Source organism: Podarcis bocagei (assembly GCF_964188305.1).
Source record: "Podarcis bocagei genome assembly, chromosome: 1".
Lineage (NCBI taxonomy): Eukaryota > Metazoa > Chordata > Lepidosauria > Squamata > Lacertidae > Podarcis > Podarcis bocagei.
The window spans coordinates 38,396,919-38,419,774 of NC_138125.1; the positions used below are offsets into that span (position 1 = coordinate 38,396,919).

Below are 22,856 nucleotides of genomic sequence, written 5' to 3' on the forward strand. Positions count from 1 at the left end.
AAGTCAAACTGTTGGAGGTTGCAGCGCCTGCTGTGGCTGCAGAGTTTGATAAGGGAGAGACATGTTTTGTTGCAGCTGGGGCAGATGAAGGCGTCCTGTTGTGCTGCTGCAGATGCAACATAGCTTTACTTATCTCTGCGCTTCTCCCAGCAGACATTTATCCTCTGGTCATTGCTATGGATACACGACCTGACTGTCTGTTTCCTTGCCTTGCCTTTAACTAATTAGGTGGTGTTCCCTGTGCAAAATGTAAATGGTCCCTAACCAAATGCTTAGCGAGTTTGGCTAAAAAGAAGTCCCCCTTGATTCACTGGGGCCTACTCCCAGGACAGCGTGCACAGGATTGCAACCTCACAATATAATCCTAGACATGTTAGAGTCCACGTAAGTCTTAGGAGTCAGTCCCATTTCCCCCCCCCCCCAAGGGTAAAGCATGTATGCTGTATTGCAGCCTTAGAATTTGAAACGGACACGCGTTGCCTAAATGAGACCCTCACTTGGCATTAAGATGCCAGAGAAAGGGGGGGGATTGCGGGAATACAGTTTCGCTTTAACATCACACACCTAGCGGGAGGTAAAGGGGTTTTTTTTAAGTGAGGTCAACAGAGAAAACAGAAGAGGACAAAACGGCTGCCTGCGAAGATCTGCAGGAGCAGGCGGATTTGCTTTCCTCATCTCGTAAGTGTGTCCAGTTCGGAGAATCCACCACCAGCTTCCCAAATCATTAATTGCATTGAAATGGGGATCATGGAATCATAGAATTGTAGAGTTGGAAGGGAATCCGAGGGTCATCTAGTCCAACTCCCTGCAATACAGGAATCTCAACTAAATCATGCATGGCAGATGGCCGTACAACCTCTCCCTAAACCACTCCACTCTAACCTTAGAGTCCCGATGCCATTGGAGTCTGGAGCACATTTCACTAGTGGGTACAGGACGACAGAGTTTTCTAAATGGGAAATCTGCTGAAGTTAAAATGCAGTTTTAAAGACTTCTTTTTAAAGACTACTATTTATCAACTTATAAATGGTCAGACATTTTTGGGGTGCTCTGAATACTCCTGAAACGTGCGGAGATGATGCCCGCATCTCTTAATAGCATCCTTGAGAAGCAAATGCAAAACCCACCCCACGCCTCTCTTTTTCTGGCTGTCAATAGCTCGTAGCCACAGGGGCTATCTTTTACCTCTGCTGTCAGAGACCGTATGCCTCTGGATTTAGTTGCTGGGATTCATAAGTGGTCAGAGGGCTGCTGCTCAGGTCGGCTAGCTGCTTTCCCATAGGCTGGCAACTGTGATAACGGGATGCTGGACAAAGTTATGCAACAGGGCTTTGATTCTGTTCTCTCTCGTTATCTGACACTGAAAGTTAATAGCAAGCGTCTTTACTCTTTCTTTGGACGAAGCATGGTCATGGTCAATCCTACCCCGTTCTGGAGATAAGGAAAGAGGCTGCTGGGGACTCAGTTGACTTGAGATTTCCCCCGCGGCAGAATGAAGGGGTAAAGTCTCGAGGTGTCCGAGAGATGTGTAGGTCACCTACACATACAGAGATGTGTAGGTGGACAATGCCACACACATATATATAAGCGAGCGAGTATCCAAACCTTACTTATACAGGGTGGAAAAAGGTTTTAGCCCATCCTTATTCTCAAGATTCACTTGCAGGGAGAGTATCACGTGGAAGAGCACTAACACTTGGTATCCCACCTGCAACCTGAAGTTAAACGCCCTCGGCTCTACTATCTCAGGAAGGCTCCACCTCCGACTTCCCCACCGCGTCCTCCTGCATTTATAAGACCAGTATGGAGAGTCCTGAGGAAACACCACTCACATCGCCATTTGAGAGCCTCCGCGCCAGAGCTGAGCCCCCCTAAAATATCTTCCTGAAGCAAGTCCGAACTGATGGCAGAGGGGCAGCTCTGGAGCGTGAGTGCAGCACTCAGCCACTGGGTCTGAAATCAATGAGACCTACGGACTCTCCTGGAGCGTGTGTCTACCTAGTGTGGCCTGATCGTGGGCCCCTGATCGGTATAGACAGCCAGACATTGCGGGAGAAGACCAGGTTTCAAATTCCTGGAGGGACTCGTGCACCAGGCACGATCTGTGGTGCCCTCGGGACAGGGCTTTGGGGGCAGATGTCCAGGGCCTCGCTTCTCAGAAAGGGTGAATACAGCCTGCTTCGAAGTAATACACCTTAACCATCTCAAGTGGGGGCCTCCCCAAGTACAGAGTCTCAAAGCCGCTTAATTGCATCCCTCGTTGCCTAACCTTACAAAGCGGTTCCGAGATTAAAACGGGAGCGGTGGGGAGACCTGGGCTGAAAGACAAACGCAGGTCAGGATAAAATAATAGGCCTGCCTCTGGGTCCTTCGCTTTGTTTTATGACTCTAGCTCGCTTTCCAGCCGTCCTTTTTTGCCTTTTACTCATTTGGCAATGGCGGGAGAGGACAAAGAGTCTGTGTTTCCCAAACTTGGGTCTCCAGCTGTTTTTGAACTACAACTCCCATCATTCCTAGTTACCAAGACCAGTGTCAGGGATGGTGGAAATTGTAGTCCGAGCACAGCTGGAGACCCAAGTTTGGGAAATACTGGAGAGTACTGTATTGGGTTAGGACCTGGGAGACCAGGGTTCCAATCCCTCACTTAGCCATGAAGCTCACTGAGAGACTATGGGCCATGGGCAAAGCCAGGATTTATGGGGGAGCAGGCTTTATGTTGTGGGGAGCAGAACCGAGTTACCTGCGACACAGTTGTTCAGTTGGTTAAGTATTTTCATTTATTTACCGTATTTGGTTTACTGGGGCAGCTGCCTCCCGCACCTCCCTGGCTACGCCCATGCATTGGGCCATTCACGTGCTCTCAGCCGGACCTACACCACAGGGGGGTTGTGAGGATTAAATGAAGAGGTGGAGAACCGCGCAGGCCACCTTGAGCTCCCGGGAGAAAAGGTGGGATAAAAATACAATAGCGAAACAAACTAGGAATCAGTCCCCTTTAAGACTTTCATCTGAACACTTAAGGAAGCTAAGAGAGAAAGAAACAAAAACTCCGCCCGAAAGAAGAGGGAAAACACTTGTCAGTTTGTATGTTTTCTTTTATATTCGCTCTCAAGATTCTTCCACGCTACTCCTAACAGGAGAAATCTGTGTCCGTTGTGTTTGTTGCTTTCTGCCGTTGAGTGCCTTTCCCGCTCTTCGGAATAATTTTTTTTCCTGCCTTCTCCTGCTAAAGACATTTCTTTCGTTCCGTTTTTCCTGACGTCCCTCCGCTTTGGGCGTCATCATCAGGCTTTTTGCTCATCAACATCGTCGCTCCTTCCTCCGCGTTACCTGAAAAGAGCAGAGAGGACATATCCCAATAACAGGCACCTCGCAATATTCCCTAGAGCAGGCGGGTGGAACTTTTGGTCTGCCAGATGTTACTGAACTACAGCTCCTATCAGCCCCTGCAAAACTGGCTAATGCCCATGGATGATGGGAGTTGTAGTTCCGCAACTCCTGGAGGGGCCAAAAGTGGCGCGCACGCCTGCCCTAGACTGAGCATGCTCTTTCGGGGGGGGGGAGTGAGGGAGCGGGGCGCCGACTCGGTCACGCTTTCTCAGCGTTTCCTCTAAAGAAATGTGGATGCAGATCGAGGAATGGACCACAAAGGAAAGGTACGAGCCGCTTCCCGGAAAGTCAATAAATTTCCAAGTAGAGACCGAGAAACAGAATATATGGAGATCCAAAGGGAAGGCGTCAGAAATGCACCCTAGAGTCCAATACTTGGGGGGGGGGGGCACATCTAACAAGTAAACTGGTGTTCAGTAAGCGGCGCTCAGAGCAGATTTTAATCGCTCGCGGATGTTTAAGCACTCACAGCGAAAAGAGAGCTCTAAATTTAAATCGCCATCCTAAAGTGTGGTGGGGAGGGGATGCAAACTCCTGGAAGAGCGCTTCCACGTGACCCTGCAAGCACCTTTCCAGGCGCATGTGCGAACGTCCTCGCTACGTTTTAGAAAGCCCCGGGCTTTTTAAGGGAGCTTTCACACCTGACACAAAAGTGCATTTGGTTGTTCTTCCACTCAAATCTATTTTTGCCTCACTAGTGTGAATTGTGTTAACGTAGGCTAAGGAAGCATAGAGCCATTTTAAAAACCGCTCTGAGTGGCTATGGTGGGGGCTTACGTTTGGTTTACAGAACAATTTAAGGTAAAACGGATTTAAGACTCAAGACAGGGACGTGTCCCTTGTGTCACAGGTGCGACTGATAAAGTCGGAAGCAGGTATTTGTCACCAGGTACACAAGAGGTGGGGAACACTGGCCGATCCTGGCAGGCTCCCCTGGAATTGACATGCACATTGGCCAATGATGTAACTGTTGTGATTATTTATTACAAATACCTCAAATCGGCTTTCAAAAGATCTCGCACTACACTAAAACATCACATTCAAGTCTAGTATCGGGAACAAAGATAAACACGTTGCGAGGACGCTTTACAACAACAACAACAACAACAACTTGTGTACACACAATGCACTTGTGTACACTACAATCCGAGATAGTGTTCTGAATGTTTTAATGAGAAATAAAGTTGTAAAAAAACAAAAAAGCACTGCTTTTTAAAAAATTGAAAATATATGCTGGCCATTTCAGAGTTTATACTGAAAACTGGGATTGGTGAATATTATTATGATTATTTAAAATATTTTCAGAAGGCTCGGCCATGATTCCTGCTACTTCTTCCGCTTATGAAAACAGTACAAAATTTCACCAAGTTCACTGAGATGGGCCCATCTTTACCTGGCAGCCCTGGCCAACGAATACTAGTACAAATATGTCTCTCAACGTTCCCCAAAGATGCTCAGGTTAGGACTTTGGCGAGCCTCCGAGTGGAAGTTTGTAAGATGATGCGGCAGCACTAAACACATTTACCTGCGGAATTCAGGCCTCCCCGTTGAATTCCACAGAATTTATTTCTGAGCGGGCATACATAGGATTGTTCCGCAAGCAGCACTTTTCGGAAACAGAATCAGACTAGCGAACATTGGCTGATACCGGAACTCATTTTCCAAATGGTCCTCCTATTCTTTTCCAGTCCTACTTCAAGAATATTTCCCGGTGCGTATTAAAAGCTTTCTGAAGCATCCCTTCTAAAAGCGCCCTCACCTAACCCATTGGACGCTTTTCATCCCAATTCAAAGCAAAGGTTAAAAAAAAAAGAGCAATCTACTCAAAAGAAAGTCCCACCAGAGTTCAATGGGGCTTATTCCCAAGTAAAATCGATGAGGATGGCAACCTTAAGCATTATTTGGGGAAATGGGAATGACGCTTTCGAAAGAGGCGCTCTTATTCTCACGTGTTGAACGACTCTCTCTCTCTCTCTCTCTGTCACCCACCCACCCACGTGTGTGTGTGTGTGTGTGTGTGTGTGTGTGTGTGTGTGTGTGTGTGTGTGTGTGTGTGTAGAGAGAGCCAGTCAGATCGGCCGTCCCGTGCCGTGGAACATTTTAAGCTAATGATTATGTGAATCTATTACCCATCAACCACTTTAGACCGAATGAACTGATTTCAAGCCCGGCGAAGGCGCAGTTGACTTCAGTGCAACTCGAATCGCTCTAAAGGTCTCCTTTAGCCAAGTTTTGAATCCTGCTGCCCGTCCCACTTACGTCAAGAGGCTAAATACCGAAGAGCTAAGAAGGATCCGAGCCTCTGGGGTCTTTTTTGGTGTTTGCAGGAAAGAGGGGAGGGAGGGAGTGGGGTGAGGGAGACGTTGATGCTTTTGTTGTCAAGGGGCAAAGAGCTTATGTTCTTAACCTCTGAGGTTTTACACTCTTCTGCCGATTTGGACATTCCTTTAAGCACCGCCGTGCCTCAGATGTGTCTCAAAGGCCCCACGGGCTAATCTCCCACCTCCAACGCAGCTCCGTTTCCCGGCGTTTTCAGCGGACCACGTTGAAGTTACACCTACAATTTTCACCCTCTTCGCTTTTTGCTTTTTTTAAGACGGGGGTTTCGCGGGGGGCTATCCATTGAAGACCCAAAAATAGCGGGGACACAACTTCTGCTCTTTTTTCTTTAAAACAAAAACCTTTGCGGGAAGAGAGGGCTGTATCCAGTATCCTTGCCGAGACACGGGTCCAAGAGACCCTCACCCTCACAACCTCTTGCCTCAGAAGAAAGCACCGAGCCGGTACATCCGGCGGATGTTGCAGACTGAGATGCGGGTTTGCTGGACCGTTACAGAGCACGCATTTAGACGAGCTAACTGAGACGGTTGCGATAACGGGATACAGGGGTGCCACCCTGAATAAAATATTGGGGGGGAGTAAGCCCCACCCCGCATAATCGATCGGCGCAAGCACACCATTTGAATGGCAATGACCATAAACTTTGGGGGAGTCGTAGCCCCATCAAACATTTTACTGGGGGAAGGGCGAAGGGACCTCGGCCTCTAGGAGTTGACTCCTATGCTGGGACTGCAACTCTCACGTGCGAATCAGAGGACCGCCGAGTTCAGCCCAGGCGTACTTTCGTTTAAAGATGTGAAGCATTGACTTCTGGGCCAATTCTTGGAGGAACTCCTCCGGGCGTTAGAGGTGTTCGGTTTTTAAACATTTTTTAACATGGACTTAAGCTGGGACAAGATCCCAGCTTCCTGAAACATTAAAAAAAGACCAACGGATCGCAGACAGACTCCTTTGTGATGAGGTAGAGTCATAATCGCGTGTGGAAACAGGGAAGATGGTTACCCGCGTTGCCTTCCTTTCCTTAAATGGAAACAGGGAAGAGGGGGAGGGGAGGGGGATCCAGATGCAATCTTGGAGTATTTACACTGTTCTATTAGGAAGCCGGGGCCCAGCCAGCACCCCTGTGGGGGGAAGTTCTCTTGAAATCCATAGGAGCTCAGTGGAAAGGCGCGCTATTGTTGCGAGAGGGAGGAAGGCAAAACAAAACAGAAACCTCGAGGGGGCTGTTGTTTGTTTGTTTAGGCGTTTCATGAGAGCAGCAGACAGGAATCAACTTTGGTTTTCCGGCGCACCAAACGACCTGCTTTCCCAATCGTAGATCCTAAGGCAAAATGCTGGCAGTGAAATAAAATTAATGCCCCTTTGAGAATTACGAACCTGGTGAATACTGAGGTTGAAATCCTATACCCTGTTACTTGGAAGTAAGCCCCACTGAATCATCATCATCATTATCCAGGGAGAGACTAGGATCCAAGGACTGCTCATCCTAGTGTGGATTTAGGGATCTACGCTGAATCCAACAGTGGCTTGCTCTCCTCTACGGCCCTCCGTGCATACCTTTCAGCTTTACAGAGCACGTTTATTTAGAAGTAAGTCCCATTGAGGTCAATGGGGCTTATTCACAGGGAAGTGGGTAGCTGCTTGCGACTTAGGCGGCTACCTAAGAAACAGTCGCTCTTTTGAGCGTTGCTTCTTTCCTTCCATGATAATCTCCTTAGGCTGACACTTGGGAGTTCTGGAAGTTCTTGGTGGATTGAAAATTGGAGGGATCCAGTTGTGCAGGATTCGTTCCCTCCTGCACCGTTCCGTAAGCAGCTCACGTATTGCCCACCCAGGTCTAAGTATATGGGCCTTGTTCCAGATAGTCTTGCGCGTCAGATTCAAATCTGAAACTCATGAGACTTCTTAAATTGGTCCCATTGGTGCATCCATCCCGCCACCCCCTCCACGCATGGGTCTTTAAAATTATTTTCTCTATAGCCAGTAAACACCCCCCTCTGCCCCCCCAAAAGAAAAAATCCACTTAAAAATGATTTATCTATTTTTTTGTAATTTTAACTCGCTCTTTTCAAGGAAACTCGGGGGGAGCGTGCATAGTCTTCCCCATTTTGTTACCGTTTAGATCGAAAGATGGCAATTGGTCTTAGATCATGGAAAGATTCAGGGCTTAGGTCCAATTCCAACTCACGTCTGCAACCGTAGCAGCCAACCCCTAGAGGCCGTGGGGGCTTCCGCTCTGCAATAAAATATTTGAGGGGGCTGGGCCCCCGCAAAGTTGAGGAGCATTGCCCTGGGGCAACTGCCCCCCCATCAAGTAAAACAATAGAAATATTTAACTAACTGACCAATCTGCCCCCCCCCCAACAAAAACCTATGGGCATTGCCATTCAAATGGTGTGTGTGCACTATGTCATGTGATCGATTATGCTGGGCGGGGCTTACCTGCCCTCCCCCCCACCCCAATATTTCATTCAAGTTGGCACCCCTGCTAACAACACTCTAGAAACTGCCACGCTGGAGTTATGCCCCAATTTGTTTCTATGAGACTTCAGTGCGCGCTCCTGAGCCGGATTCTTAACCTTATTGTGGATGCGGCTGCTGCCGATTTCATTGGTATCTTGGCGTTTTGCAGAAGGCTTGGGGCGGATGTGGGCTCACTACCTCGCACCCCGTACGCGGAAGAAATGGAATAACGGCAACTTTGGAATCAGAGGCCGTTTCTTTCCCACCCAGTGGCGTAGCGTGGGGGGTGCAGGGGGGGCCGGCCGCACCGGGCGCAACATCTGGGGGTTATGGTTAGGGGGCGCAAATCCACGGGTTAGGGGGCGCAAATCCACGGGTTAGGGGCACAAATTACTGGCCTTGCCCCGGGTGCTGACAACCCACGCTACGCCACTGACCTTAGGTTGTATTCTTGGAAGTAAGTGCCATTGAAATCAATGGTACTTACTTCTGAGAAGACCTGCTTGGAACTGCATGCTAGGAACGCATTGTTACTCCCCTCCCCCATCGTGTTTCAGCCCATTTCTAGACTTGCATCCGGCTGTTTTGATACGTGGCGGGGAGGGGGAGGGCCTCCATCTATTTTCTTTACCTACTACAAAGCCTCACGTGATGCATTACAGGCCTCTTCCCAGCGAGTAAGAAGTGTCGCATCCGTCAGATGCTCGATGCCAACAGGAAATAGCTCTGGAATCAGAAGAAATCGAAGGACAATGCCTGATTCCCAAGCCATCTCCTTAAACACCTTTCAAGTTCTATTTTCTTTCAGTTATGTTGTGGGCACACATTTTCTTCGTTGGGAAGAAAATGGTCTTTCTGACTGGCGCCTTCCATGCGCAGCGCACGAGAAATGGGACGCGATGCAACTTTGGATCGGGACGAAAACGAAGCACGCAAGCGCTACAGAGATCCATAGGAACTCGAGCTTTACGCTGTCCCTTATTAACATTAAAAAAAAGAAGAAGATGGGAGGCGGATTACGCCATACTGTTTTGTTTGAAAATACAGACAACTATTTCCAAAATGACTTTACTGTACTTACACAGGTCAACACCATTCCTGTATATTCAAAAGGGCGTCCCCCTGTTCAGCTACAGTTGATTCCTATGTAATGAAGCAGCCTGACAGAGGAATACTGGAAGAGTCTACTCAGAAGTAAGTCCCGTTGAGTCCAATGGGCCTTACTCCCAGGAAAGTTGCTAACGGATTGCAAACAAGTGCTTAGGGGAACACTGAGTCTGTGCTTTAGAATATAGCATGAACGTATTAAAAAAACAAGTCAACATAGCTACGTATCCAAGCTCTAATTATTTCAGTGAAACTTACTTTCAATGATGTTTTTATTCCACGTAAATCTGTTTAAGATAAGGCTTCGGGTATTAAAAAATAAACCTTCCACCTCGATTTCAAGCACATTTACATTTGGTGGGGAGTTAGTGTCCATAAAATTAATAGCACTTTCTTGCAACAAAATGTGTTCAGGGTCCACACCCTAAGAGGAGGAAACCCATTAAAAAATACTTAAGATACCTGTTTGGCTTGCAATTGATGCTTTTTTGGTCTTCAGTAACGTTCAAGAAAATCACACTTACGCTCGGAAAATATTGTTATTTTTCTTTAATGGGGAAAATTTGGACTCCCGCGAGTTAGATCTGTGGTTTTTAGGGCTAGGATGAAAATTGGACTGACACCACTTTGCACTTTAACAATCGGATTTCGTCAGGGTACAAGTTGTTTGTTTAACCCGACAGCTCCGTGCACCCCGTCGCACGCTTTACACACTCATTAAAACGATTATTCACGACCTGTCGAGTGTTTTCTAGTTCATTCACAGGAAAGACTTAGCGCCATAGGATCCAAGCATAGACCGTCCTCAAATCTGCGTCTGGTGCGCTGGTATCTAGCTTCTACAACTTGTAAAAGAACGGATGTTCTAATAACAACAATAACTATAATAATATTTCTGACACCTCAGTCCTAAACGCAGTTTATCTGGAAGTAAGATCCACAGGTTCCTTCCAAGAAACTGAAGTGCAGAGTTCACAGGCTTAACGTGAGACCAGGGGGAAATGATCCTTAACTCATTAGACTCTCAAAGTTGCATTCAAAAACAAGGGAATAACTTCCCAGGTAAATGTTTTAGGATCGGGTGTCTAGCTCTCTGATGCCAAATAAATCCGCAGGCCAATGCTGACGCGGTTTACTCGGAAGTAAGGCACATGGATGTCAGTGGGGTTTAACCTCAAAATGCCGTTGTTTGGGATTTCTTGGAAATCTGCCCCAGTGGCTCCAACAGAACTGACCTAGGGACAAACAGTACCTTTTAAAGATAGCTTTTGACAGCTCGGCAGGATCATAAACAAACGGCCCGGAATGACTCTATTTTCCAACAGTTGGGTTGGAGAGGTTGAAGTAGAAAAATGAGGAGGGGGTTCCTAGGGTAAATAAATAAATGCACCAGTCAACCGGCATTTCTATTCTACAGGAATTTTATCTGAAGCGGGGGCTAGACTCTGCTTCTTCCCCCCCCCCCAAAAAAAATGGACGAATGAGAATTTATGAAGAAAGCAATCTTGATTTTAAAACGTCAGAATTTCCCCTCAATTGTGGCACATGGACAGAAAACTCAACAACCAGAAAAGTTGCCCCACTAATCTGTTGCAGCCAAAACTGCAAAGAATTTTGCCGGCAGCCTTCAAAACCTCACCAATTTATTGTGGCATAATAAATTTTAAGGTGCCTGCAAGACTCATCACACTTCTAGATCGATGAGAGTAGGATTGGGATGGCCGGCCTGCTAATGAAGGGTTCGGGGGTTTTAACGGACGAACTTCATACAAAAGCGCTTCCAACGATTCTCCGGAGGAGTTTATAATTCTGGCCAAATGTGTCCTTTCACCTTCGTGGTTTAACAGGGACAGGTCACATATCGCCCGTCACAGTGAGATAGAATATTGTGGTTTCAATTAAGAAAGGCAGATCGCCGTAAAGCCGCTATCCTAACGCCCATTTACTCAAACCAGCGGAAATGAAACGAATCCGCTAGTATAGAGAATCATGCATTTCCGAAAGGTTCTTGCTGGCCAAAGCTTTTGGAAACCTTCGGGGGGGGGGAGCGCTGAGAGGGATTTTATAAGGAACAAACGCGCAGTCAGATTCCGAGCCCAGTTAAGATTCGGGTTGCAGGACGAAAATTGCGCCACTGCTGTTCAGGAAGCGCTGGGCTCAAATCCCTTCCACCCAACCTCTGATATTAAGTGTGTTTACTAAGTATGTTTACTCGATTCTCCTATGTAATATCTCCCGCTCTCACTCTTTTTCTCGTGTGTGTGTGTGTGTGTGTGTGTGAGAGAGAGAGAGAGAGAGAGAGAGAGTGAGTGAGAGAGAGAGAGAGAGAGAGAGAGAGAGAGAGAGAGAATGTGTATATAATACATATATGCATTATTTCTCAAGGTTTTCAAACTTTTCGCAACATAAAGTATATTATTATAATATAAAGAAAACGGAGAGCAAAAACGCGAAATCTAAACGATTTCTTAATTTCTCGCAACGTGAAGAGAGCATGTATGAGTTGATTGTTAGATATATAATAATCCACAATCAGGTGCGCTGTTAAGAAGGACTCTTCCAAGCCTGCATCCCCTCCGCCCTTTGCTAAGCACCAAGCCGCTAAGATAAGATCAAGGCAAAAGAAAAAAGAAAAGAAGACCGAAAATCTGTACATAAATACTTAAAAACCGGGCGCAAATAAACACACCAATCGATAGCAAAGTAGCCAGCGCTTGTTCTATTGATGGGGACACAATCGATCCCACCCCCCTCTTCCTGCCAACCAAGACTCCGAACTACTCTGTAGGTAATTATTAGGATTTGAAAGCCACGGATTTTAATCAGCAAAAAATAAAATAATTTAAATGCTTCCATTTTAACCTGGATGGAATTTTCTTCTATTAGAAGAGGGAAAACGCCCGCCGTGGGAGTGTGGGTTTAGTTTTATTACCACCACCCACCACTCCCAATTGCAAAACTTTTACAGTAGTAAAACAAATTGGGAGTATTTTTTTTCAAACATGACGGCGAAAAAAATGCATCTTGGAAGAAACATCAGCCTTAATAACACGGTTTCTTCCTTTCTGTCTGTCACTCTCTCGCTCTCTCTTTAAAATGTAAACATTGGAATCGGGTGATAGCTTCTTGAAATGGACACCAACCTTGCAGTAAACTCGCTTCCTTATAATTCTCATACAAATCCTCGCTGCCCCCACGTTTTTAGATATATTGAGCCTAAGGATGCCAAAAGGAGAAGAAATTCTCTTCTAGTATATATATACATTTTCCCTCTCTCCCAAAAGAACATTTAGGGGCCTTTATCGTGGTTCCCACCCTCATCCACTTTAAACAAGATTATCGCAGCCTCTTGTGGAATGCAAAACTCTTTCATTATATAGAGCTGCGATTTTTCAAAAGAAACAACGCCCATATAAATAAGTACATTCCCCCCCTCGTTGCTTCTTATACTGCCTGTCTGAAAACCTTCGTGATTTCTGAAGGGTTCTGTCGGACTGTGACCCTCCTCCTCTCCCCTAACCCTGCACGCCACTCTTCCATCCCATATGATCAATCCAACAATCTGAAATTATTTCTGCTCGATCAACCCTGAGAAGGGAAAGTGACTCCTCAAAGAAAGTCAGAAGTATAACCCTCCTTTCCCTCTGCCTACCTCTTGAGATTATAAGGGAAGCTCGAGAACCTGGAAAGTATCTGAACTAATCTATTTTAAAAACAACAACAACACTGAAATCCTAATTCGCAAAAAACTGAGAGAGATCGAGATTTCTACCAAGAACAGATCCGAAACATTCAAGCGCTTCCCACCAGGTTGGGAGAAGACGGGCCCTTCTCCCACACGTGTGTGCGCCCCACAGGCCCGCCTGCTTCCTTCTTCGCGCCGACCAAAATCCCCCTTGGTTTCAAGGAGTCAGCTTAGGTTGGCTAGAATCATATGGTTCAACCTGAGATGGTTCTCAGATCTGGCATAACAGAATAATATAGAAAATGCTTTTTGGCGTTTAACTCGTGGCTTTCTGTAGCCTACATAATATATATGAAGATAAAGCAAAGAGCATAAAACTTTTAAATCCTCACACACCGCCATCTTTAAACGTCTGAATAGAAGCCAACTAAGGTCAGTTTGACTCATGCCCAAGTCATCGGAAGGATCCGCAGAAAGTTAAGCAAGTTAAGGAAGCGACCCCAACTCCCTCTGAAATAAAGTGGACTTAAAAAAAAACAAAAAACTTTGGCCTGGTGGTGCCCATGGCTTGCAGCTGAAAGAAGCTCGTTTATTGAGACTTCCTTCCAAGGAAATCTGTTCCAAACTGGGGTGGAATGCCAATTAAAATCCAGATTCGAGACAATCGAGAAACGCATCTAAGAGCTGTGGTAGAAATGTGCCTTATTTGAACACGTCCAGAAAACTACCGCTCTCTCTCTCTCGATATATATATATATAGGGAGGCAATCTTCTCCCATAATATTTGCAAATAGGTTACTAGTGGTGATCGGTGCTTTGGAAAGCAGCTTAAACTAAAATTAGGGGATGTGAATTGATTTGCACCGTGCGATAAATTACAGTAACTTTTTTTTTTTTTATAATTCTCATTATTGCTTTCCCTCCCCGCCTCTGGTTGGTTGCTCTTTGCTCCCCACCGGAAGGTGGTGGCGGCGGCGGCTGAGTTTGTGTAACCTGTTCTCACGTTGTTGTCATGGAAACGCCACACAAACCTCCCACAAAGCTTTAGATCGCCTTTGCTGTGGGAGGGCACAGAGGCCCAAACTGTCTTACAGGGTGATCCGCGGTGAAGCCGAAGTGGTTGGGGATAAACAAAAACAGCATCAACAAGCGGCGGCGGCGACGGCGGCAACAGTAGCAGGGGACGGGGCTTGCTTAGATGCCGGTGCTTCTCAGTGTAAGAGTCTCTGTCCGCTGCTGTCGACGTGCGCGATGGTGGTTTGCCACGAAGTGTCGCGCCTGAGTTCAGCGACACCGACACTGTACCTTTAAGGCACATCTGAAGCACGTCCTCGCCCTCGGAGAATCCTGGGAACTGTAGCTCGCCTCTCACAGACTTACAGTTCCCGACAACCTTCAAGAAACTACAGTGCCCAGAATTCTTTGAGGGGGAAAGGTGCTTCGAATGTGCTTTAAAAGTATAGCGTGTAGGCAAGGCTGTCAATTGAAGGTGAGAGGTGAAACTCTTGGCTTCAGTACATTCGGATGGGGGAAGAGATTTCCATGGGCTTTAATGTTCTTTCCTTCCACACCATAAGCTATGGAGCCTGGGGCCGGGGCAGATGGCCTGAATTAGATTCCCCTTTGCAGTAATGACAAGGGAGGAAAGAATTTTTAAATTTATCACTAGAAGAGTAGCACTGAGAGATCCGAATCAGTGTCTATCTTTCTATCTATCTATCCAGCCACCCACCCAGCTATGCACTCACACACACAGAAGGTGAAGCTTATGTATCTATATGGCAGTCAAATTTTCTAGGCACCTGAAATTCGAACATATGTGCCAGAGGAGGGAACACTGAGCTCTTGGTTTCTTGCGCTTGGCAAGAGCGCCCTCGCCCTGCAGTTTAAAGAACAGCAGAGGCATAAATCCTATTGCATAAACACACTTAATAAACCTTAACGTTGCCCATATGCCCACATTCCACGCGTTCCTCAAACCGGAGCAACCTCCAGTTCATCTCCCTAAACTTAGGGACTATTTCTGTCAATCAGCTGTAAGCAAGCATTGCACGACAGAGGCGGAAGGTGAAACAGTGCCGTATCCATGGAGAAAAATTAAGTAACCAAAACAGCATTTCAGACTCCCTTTCTTTCTTTCTTTCTTAGTCGCTTCAAAATCTAAATTGACCCATTTATCCCATAGGCAGGTTTCTTAAAAACTGTCACCGGTAGATCCATTCTCTCTCCTGACTACTAATTTCATTGTATATAAATTGCCTTTGGAGGGAGGGAGAATGAACTTCACCCTCTTTCCATTTCCTGCAAGGGGAGATAAACCTCTCAGTACTTCATTACCGTTGGCTCTGATTGCGTTCAGCAGGTGTTTTTATCTTCCCTGCGTTTGGGTAACTCAAATTGGTGTATTAACAATTAATTATTTTCTTGAGATTACAAATTACAGGAACAGGGGAATTAGGGGGAAAGATAATTTACAGTGTGGCGCACGCTGCATTGTTCTTCTGTTCCCCCTTCCCAGCGGGTCAACTTTAACCATTAAGAAGATTTAAAAAGAAAAGAAAAACCCTTCCCCCCAAAAAAAGCCAGCACTGAACATAACAGTCCAGCATAGACGCATCACATCACTATTTTAAAAAAGATAAAACCTGGGAGGGGATCAAAAGTTAAGTGGATTTCACGATCCACACCCAGTTAAGGCTGCAATGTTGTACCAATTTATGTGGGAGTCAGCCTCACTGAACGAAATGTAGGCAAATACAGATATCTCGCCCACTGCAATTCTTTAACATGGAAGCTTGAAATCTCCATCATGTCTAGCGGGACTAACGCTCCGGAAAGTGTGCGTAAGATTTCAGACTTAGGCCCATTCCTAAATGCATCCTGTTCTCAAATAAGCATGCGTAGGAAAACTGCGTCTCAAGCGTCCCTTCGTTCCTTCCAGTAGGAGCGACACAGAAGTCTCATATCTGTCCCTAGGAGTTAAATACACAAGACTTGGAGTGGCAGCCTTTACTGGACGTTCACTCCATCGACTTATGAGGGTCTCCTTCAAAGAAATATGGGCCGCGCGATCCAGCTAAAATTAAGCTTAAAGCTCAGTGATTTCGCTTGGGAAAGAATTGAAAGCACGCGAACGAGTCTCCCGAACCCACAGCCAAACGATTTCGGGATGCTTCACTTTGGCTGGATTGGGCTCGTGTGGAAGACTGAAAAGTTTCGAGCACAAATAAGTCCTGAAACTGCATAGAAGCACTTAAAGAGGAGCACGCCGAAATTTGACACCAGAGCCGTTTCAAAAGTTTATCTTGTAGTACTCCAGTTAATTTCTCATCTCAGTACAATATCCAGGAATAATAATCCCTTTCCTTATTTTTTTTTTTTTTTGCAACCTTTACATAAATCGCTTTTCCTTTCTTAAATGTTGCTGGCGACACTTTTTCTTTATCTTAAATATGAAATAGGGAGCCACTGGACAATTCTGAGCACGCTTCCTAAAGAGAGCGACTGATGCAGTTCAATTTATTTATGAGTTAATCTGCATAGGATTGCACTGATAGTAAAGCGTTTTGCATAATGAAAGCAGTGCAGACAAGGAAGCTGTCTTGAGAAAACCTCATTAAAATAATTTTTAAAAAATGATCTGCATAAATAGATACACACAGATGTATATATACAGAGAGAGAGAAAGAGAGAGAGAGAGAGAGACCACAGGCGCTTTCAAACCAAACGTAGGAACTTAATATCTCATTGTTTTCAATGGGAGGCGGCAGCATTCATGCTGGAGCGATCAATGGGCCTTAAAGGGTTCTTAAGTTTGGCTGGGTCCTATCAATATATATTTAGGAAACCCACAATTATTTAGGCACATGTGACACCTGAACACGGTATCGCATTAAAATTAGAGCAAAAAGGTGGGTGGGGGGGAGAGAGATAGAAATTGCAAAAAACTCCTTTAAAAAAAACCCTTCTATTTCTAAATCGTGAATCTGTGTTTAGACAAATGAATGAAAGAAAGAGAAACTGGCAATTAAAACAAGCAGCAACCCCAAAAGAAATATAAACAGCGCTCTGTGAAGTTTAGGAGAGAGCAAAGGTGCACTCACCAGTTCGAAAAGGGCCGAAGGAAGAAGGCGGCGGCGGCGGCGGCGACCAAGCAGGTCGGATTCCTTGGGCTCCTTCTTCCTTTCCGCCGCAGGTAATTCTTCCCACCCGCTTCAAAAGGCAAACAAAGGCTCTCTCAGCGGCGCAATCGTCTTGGCTTTTCGTCACCTTGGCTCTTTGTCGCTCGAGTCTCCCCCTTTGAAAAGCAGGCAAAGTCTTCCTTCTCCTCGCCAGTTGTCAAAGGTCTACAGTGTTTCAATGGAAGAAAGCAGGATACATTTTACCCAGGTCATGACTCTTAAAATAACAAATAAATATAAATAAAACTGAAGAAGAACGAATAGAGAAGGGGGGCTTGCTATTGTGGGGGATTGTGCGGTGTAGAAAAGACGATCCAATTCTTGGCCCGTCCAAATTTACAGATCGAAATGGAGGTAGAGAGGGAGAGAGAATTCATAATATTTGATTTATTTATTTTTCCCGGGTGAAGGCCGAAGAATGGATATAGACAGAAGCTTTCCCATCTCTCTTCTCCTGAACCCCTCACCCCCCTTAGGGAGAAGGCGGAATGGGGGCTGGCTGGCTTGAACTTCACCTACCCTGCTGCTGCTGCTGCTGCTGCTACTGCTGCCAGGATGGCTCGCTGAGATCCTTCGTCCAGCTGTTTTCCTTCCCAGAAGGTCCCGTCCTTCTGCCGTAGAGTCGAGAGGGCAGGTTCTCCGCTGAGAGGTAGGAAATCGCAGCAACTCCGCCCTCTGGGCACGATCACCCAAAGCCAGCCAAAAGAGCCACAGCCAGCCAACCCTTAAAAAACACCCTCTAATGATCTTCACCTTCACCTCTGGCTAACCCAAGAGCTCCGCCACTTTTTTGACGCAGGGATCCCACCGCAGAGGCCTCCTGCACTAGACCCTCTTCCCCACCCCCATAACCACCACCACCTGAACCCAACGGGCCTCTGGCTGGAGAACATCTCGCTGGATCTTCCATGGCTTCCGCACCAAGTCGCCTTCACCATACGAGGACATCACAGCCTCCAATCTAGAGGAGCTGAGCTTAAGGCACGGGAACCTGCCCCGGGAGCCACTGCAAAAATATACAGCGGGGGGGATGCCTTCATTCACATGCAAATATGAATATGAGAAGTTCATCATTTTAGAAAAAATGAAGGGAAAGAAAGGGGGATCCTAGTTATATTCCCGTCCTGGCACAAACGACAGGGCTGGTGTGACATAGCGTGGAATTTCCTGTCCTAAACTTCCTCCCTACTCAGATAGCTCCCGTGTAAACGCCAGGTGAGTTCTGTTTGACAAAGGAGTGGATTAAAGTTACCGAAGCTCACTATTAACAAAAAAAAAAAGAGGGAGGAGGAAAGGGGGCATCTGAAGGTCAATTTCGGCAATTACAATCCCATAAAGGTTGAACAAGAGCACAGATTCTCAGACTAAAACAAAATGGGAGGGTTCCTCGAAAATCTATATCAATCTCTCATGGACAGCTTTGAGCTCCACCGGGTTTGATGCAGACGGTGCGATGCGATCAGTCCCAGGAAAAGCGTGCTTGCCTGAGTCCCAAGGCCTCAGAACGCCGCTCTCCGGCACCCTTCTTTCTCTAGGGCCAAATCAGATCTCTTTCTGACAGGCCAAGCCTAATGTTTTCTTATGATTATTTTGATAGTGAGAAGAGAGCCTCTCTGTTTTCGGTGCCAACTTCTCCGCAAGTAAAAATGTCCCTAAAAGAACTTTCTAGGGAGAATTTTAGGTATGAACGGCGTTTGACATATTATTATTATTATTAATTATTGTTGTTGTTGTTGTTGTTGTTATGCCGCCCATCTGACTGGGTTACCCCAGCCACTCTGGGCGGCTTCCAAAAAATTAAGTATGTCCGTGGAATGTATTGTTACTGAGTTCTTTTACGATCCAATATTTCCTTTATAGGCTGGCGCATTTGTTGCCACCCCTCGTTCCCTTTCAAACAGTCCCAAAATTTAAACCAAAGAACCACCGACGAATAAATGTATTTTTAAAATTAAAAAAAAACCAAACATACACGTGGAGTGAAAAAAGTGTATTTTCTACCAACATGCCTTGAAGGATATAGAAACGCTAAATTTAAAAGTTGCCTAGAGCGCCAGGATATTATCACGGGGTGATACCCAACGTTAGCTATACTCAATGTAACTTAAGTCGGTTGATTTCAGTGGGTCTACTCTAAGTATGACTTTGTTGGATATCTATTATTATTATTATTATTATTATTATTATTATTATTATTATTATTATTATTCGGACATGATGGTGGAGTGATAGTAATCAATCCGTCAGGATTTCACAAGTGAAAACTTTAAGGAAGTAATGTCCAGACCTTGAAGTGGTAACCATCAAGCATTCAGTTCCTTGGCAAACCAGGAGAAGTGCATGAGAAAGCAAAATGGTGTGGCCCATCTGCTGAGAGACAGAAGTAAATGAAATGAGGGCCAGAGTATTGATGGCTTTGGGATACACACTAACATATGTACAGGAGGACTTGAATGGTCATTGTAGCGATTGATCCGAAAAAACAGAGCAAAAAGAAGCGCCGCCTTTCCAGGTAAAAGTAAATAAATGAACGCCTGGATGATATAACTACAGGAGAGCTATTTCTCTGCCTTGCTCTCTTTCCGATTTATATACAGCACGCACACATACACACACCCCAGGTCTCGCGATGGCACCCGAAGCGGTGTACAACCCCGTAATCAAAACAAAAGGCAATCTCGGGAGTTGGCAGATCAGAGGAGACGCCTCTTCTCTTCTGCCGTGACCCTCCCTACCTCCACCTGGAGTAAAAAAAAAAAGTGAGGAGGAATCACCTGAGCGCCTCAAGGTGCAGCCAGCCCGTGACAGAAACCCGGAGTTGCAAACGCCAAGTGCCTGTTTACACCTTTGAGGGGGAACTTACGCAGACACACACTTTCACACACACAAAGAGAGAGACACACAACCTCTTTTTCTTCAGGAATGACCATGCATCAAGTTTAGTTAGTTAAGGCTTTTTGAGGGGGTGTGGGGAACCCCTATACCTTCTATTAAGCTTGCAAATCTGGAACCTACCATATGCCATCACCAAGCCCCCTGCTGTCCCCACGTCTACACACTTCCAATGCAGGATCGGGTCAGAGTTTGGATTCCTCCCCCGCCCGTCTTTTTTGTTTTTTTTGTTTTTGTTTTCCCAGTGCCACTGCAAATAGCAGGTTTAATTCCTGCTGCTGGATTCCCCACAATATGCAACCCATGGCAAGTGTTAAATAATACATCGGCCCCTTTGTCAGCTGCACCACCAGACGCCTCTCCTCGTTTGCTCGGCTTTGGCAAAGGATACAGACTCCATGTTGGAATCGGCACAGATTATTATTATTATTATTATTATTATTATTATTATTATTATTATTATTATTATTATTATTATTATCGGAAGTCTTCAAAATAACCTGTTCCTGCAACTCCCCCCTCCAAAAAAACCCTCTCTCTTTTTTTAACCTCAGGATATTTGTTTTTTTAATTGTCGCCCAACATTTCTGTGATTTCCGGCTTTGCAAACGATTCCCCATAACCCGAGGCTGGAGTCAGGCACGTCAAGAGAGCGTCCTTTGCGACTTTCACCTCAGCCAAGTCACTTTCTTTACAGAGTTAGGAGAACTTGGGGGTGGCTAGGTTTCCTCAGGTTTCCCCTACACTCACATACACCCCTAATTCTACTCCTTAATCACTCCATCCCTCTTTCCTTCGTGAATAACATCAACTCTTCAGCAACCCCCTACCTCCCCCTTGTTTCCCAGCAATGTCAACATTTTCTCCTATCCTTCGCCTAAAGTATTCCCCGATTCCTCTCTCTCTCTCCTTTTTCCTTCTGGGGGGAGGAGAACTCCTTTTTGAGAGAGAGAGAGAGAGAGAGAGAGAGAGAGAGAGAGAGAGAGAGAGAGAGATCCTCTTTAAAGCGTTTGGCGATAGCATCTCCAGCAAAGAGATTATTTTTCATCCCCCCATTGTGAGCAGGGAGCCGGCTTATTGCATTACTGCCGAACCCCTTGCCGACTACACAATTGTAACAAATGAACAACTTGTCCTCTAAGGACTCGCTGCGGGATCCAATTAGCCGAGAAACCCTCTGCACCGGGTTTTCTGAAGCGATTGGCAAGAATCGCTGCCCTCCTTCTCCCGAAATTCTTCCCCAAACCGGATGCCTTAAAAAAACACACACACAAAAAGCCCCCCAACCTTCGCTGCCACGCCACCCCTTCAGCCCAAAGCGAAAAGCAAACGGAACGGCCAGGCAGTAAGAAAACTTAAGCTCCTTACGTCAAACAGACACTTGGGCTTCAGTAGAACTCTATCTCTATCTATCCTTCTATCATATATATATATGTATATATATTCCAGTGCAGTGCACTTCGTCAAAGGGCAAATTCTGCACATCACCTCAGAACCCATGACATCATTGCTGTATTCCTTCCCTACCCTTCATTTCCTCCAGCGATTCCTTCCATCAAAACTTGGGCGCACGCGAGTGCAGTTCATTTTTAAATGGAAGGGGGGGGGCGACAAATATACTTTTTTCCAGGATATATATATATGGCAAGCAGCCCCCCGCTTTTGAAAACACAAGAAAATGAAGCAGCGAGAGCTGTTTGTGGAGCTACGCACTCGCAGAGCACCCGTAACTTAGGCACACATTCACAAGCACATAGAAAAGAAAGGGGGAGGGAAGGCCATCTTCCTACCCGCCACCCCACTCCTGAAACTCACAGCCCCATCCAAAACACGTTTACTCGGATGTAGGCCTGGCCGTTGCACTTACTTTCGGGCAAATACGTTGAGGAATGAGGCTCTTAAAAGTCAAGGGCTTCCAAGGCAATGTGCTTTGGAGCGGTTTGTTGGACTCTTTGAAATAGAAATGCAAACGGCCAGGAGTGGAATTAAAGCTTGCACGCATTCAATTGACCATGCAAATGTTGTTGTTAAATAATAACCCAGCATTGCTACACCACTAACCCTTCCAAGAATAAGTCAAACGCAAAAGAGCACAACACAAACTATCGAAAACCCTCCCTCATAGAACAGTAATCAAGTATGTTTTCAAGGCAACATGTGCCAAATTTTCCATTTTTTAAAAAACACCACTCTCACACACCTACGAGTATTTTATTCTTATTGGGTCAGATTCTGAAAGCGGAACTAAAGGGGAAGTTCTTCAGTTCTCTTAAACATTAAACTCCAGATTTGCTCTCGGGTATTGTGGCAGATGGAGTAATTGAGAGGTGGGGCCTAACATTATGGGTCAGCTTCGGTTTCCTATTGTTTTAAAAGTCCTTTGGATGCTAAAACTTCTTGATTTAAAAAAGACAAAAAAACTATCGAGTATATATGAATTTAGCCTATTTTTTATTTCTGTGTGTTCATAGTAAACATTTTTTTTGTAAGTGACAAACACGGGCATATGACCACAGTATCACAATCAAGATTTTTTTTTTAAGACGACATTAACAATCACTCAAATTTATGCGGCATTTGCGCAACACAGGTTACATATTTGCAAGGTTTACCTATAAGTACAATAGGTATTAACATTTCACTACATTTAAAAAAAAATAAAGGTGACCTGTTAGTGACCACATACATCAAAATATACACAACACAAACTGAAGGCAATTCATGAATTTTTGTCCCCTCGGATTCATTTGAACGGGCAGTGCTGCAAAACTGAAATGATATCCTTCTTGTTCTGATTT

The 22,856-nt window shown here is 45.6% G+C and overlaps 1 protein-coding gene across 5 annotated transcripts in view; it reads right to left on the reverse strand.

Moving 5' to 3' along the window:
- FOXG1 (forkhead box G1) overlaps positions 1 to 22,856 on the reverse strand; it is a 54,701-nt gene that overhangs the window by 28,768 nt on the left and 3,077 nt on the right. Inside the window, exons 1-3 of one of the 5 annotated variants that reach the window (XR_014011986.1) lie at positions 17,686 to 18,020; positions 17,089 to 17,331; positions 3,075 to 3,330 (exon numbers count right to left, since the gene is read on the reverse strand). The exons of 1 other annotated variant lie outside the window; for it this stretch is intronic. The gene's annotated coding sequence lies outside the window, so the exon portion shown is untranslated. Of the gene's footprint in view, positions 1 to 3,074; positions 3,331 to 17,088; positions 17,332 to 17,685; positions 18,021 to 22,856 lie in introns of those variants that run through there. 3 more of the 5 variants (XR_014011985.1, XR_014011982.1, XM_081209303.1) reach the window with 3 other exon arrangements.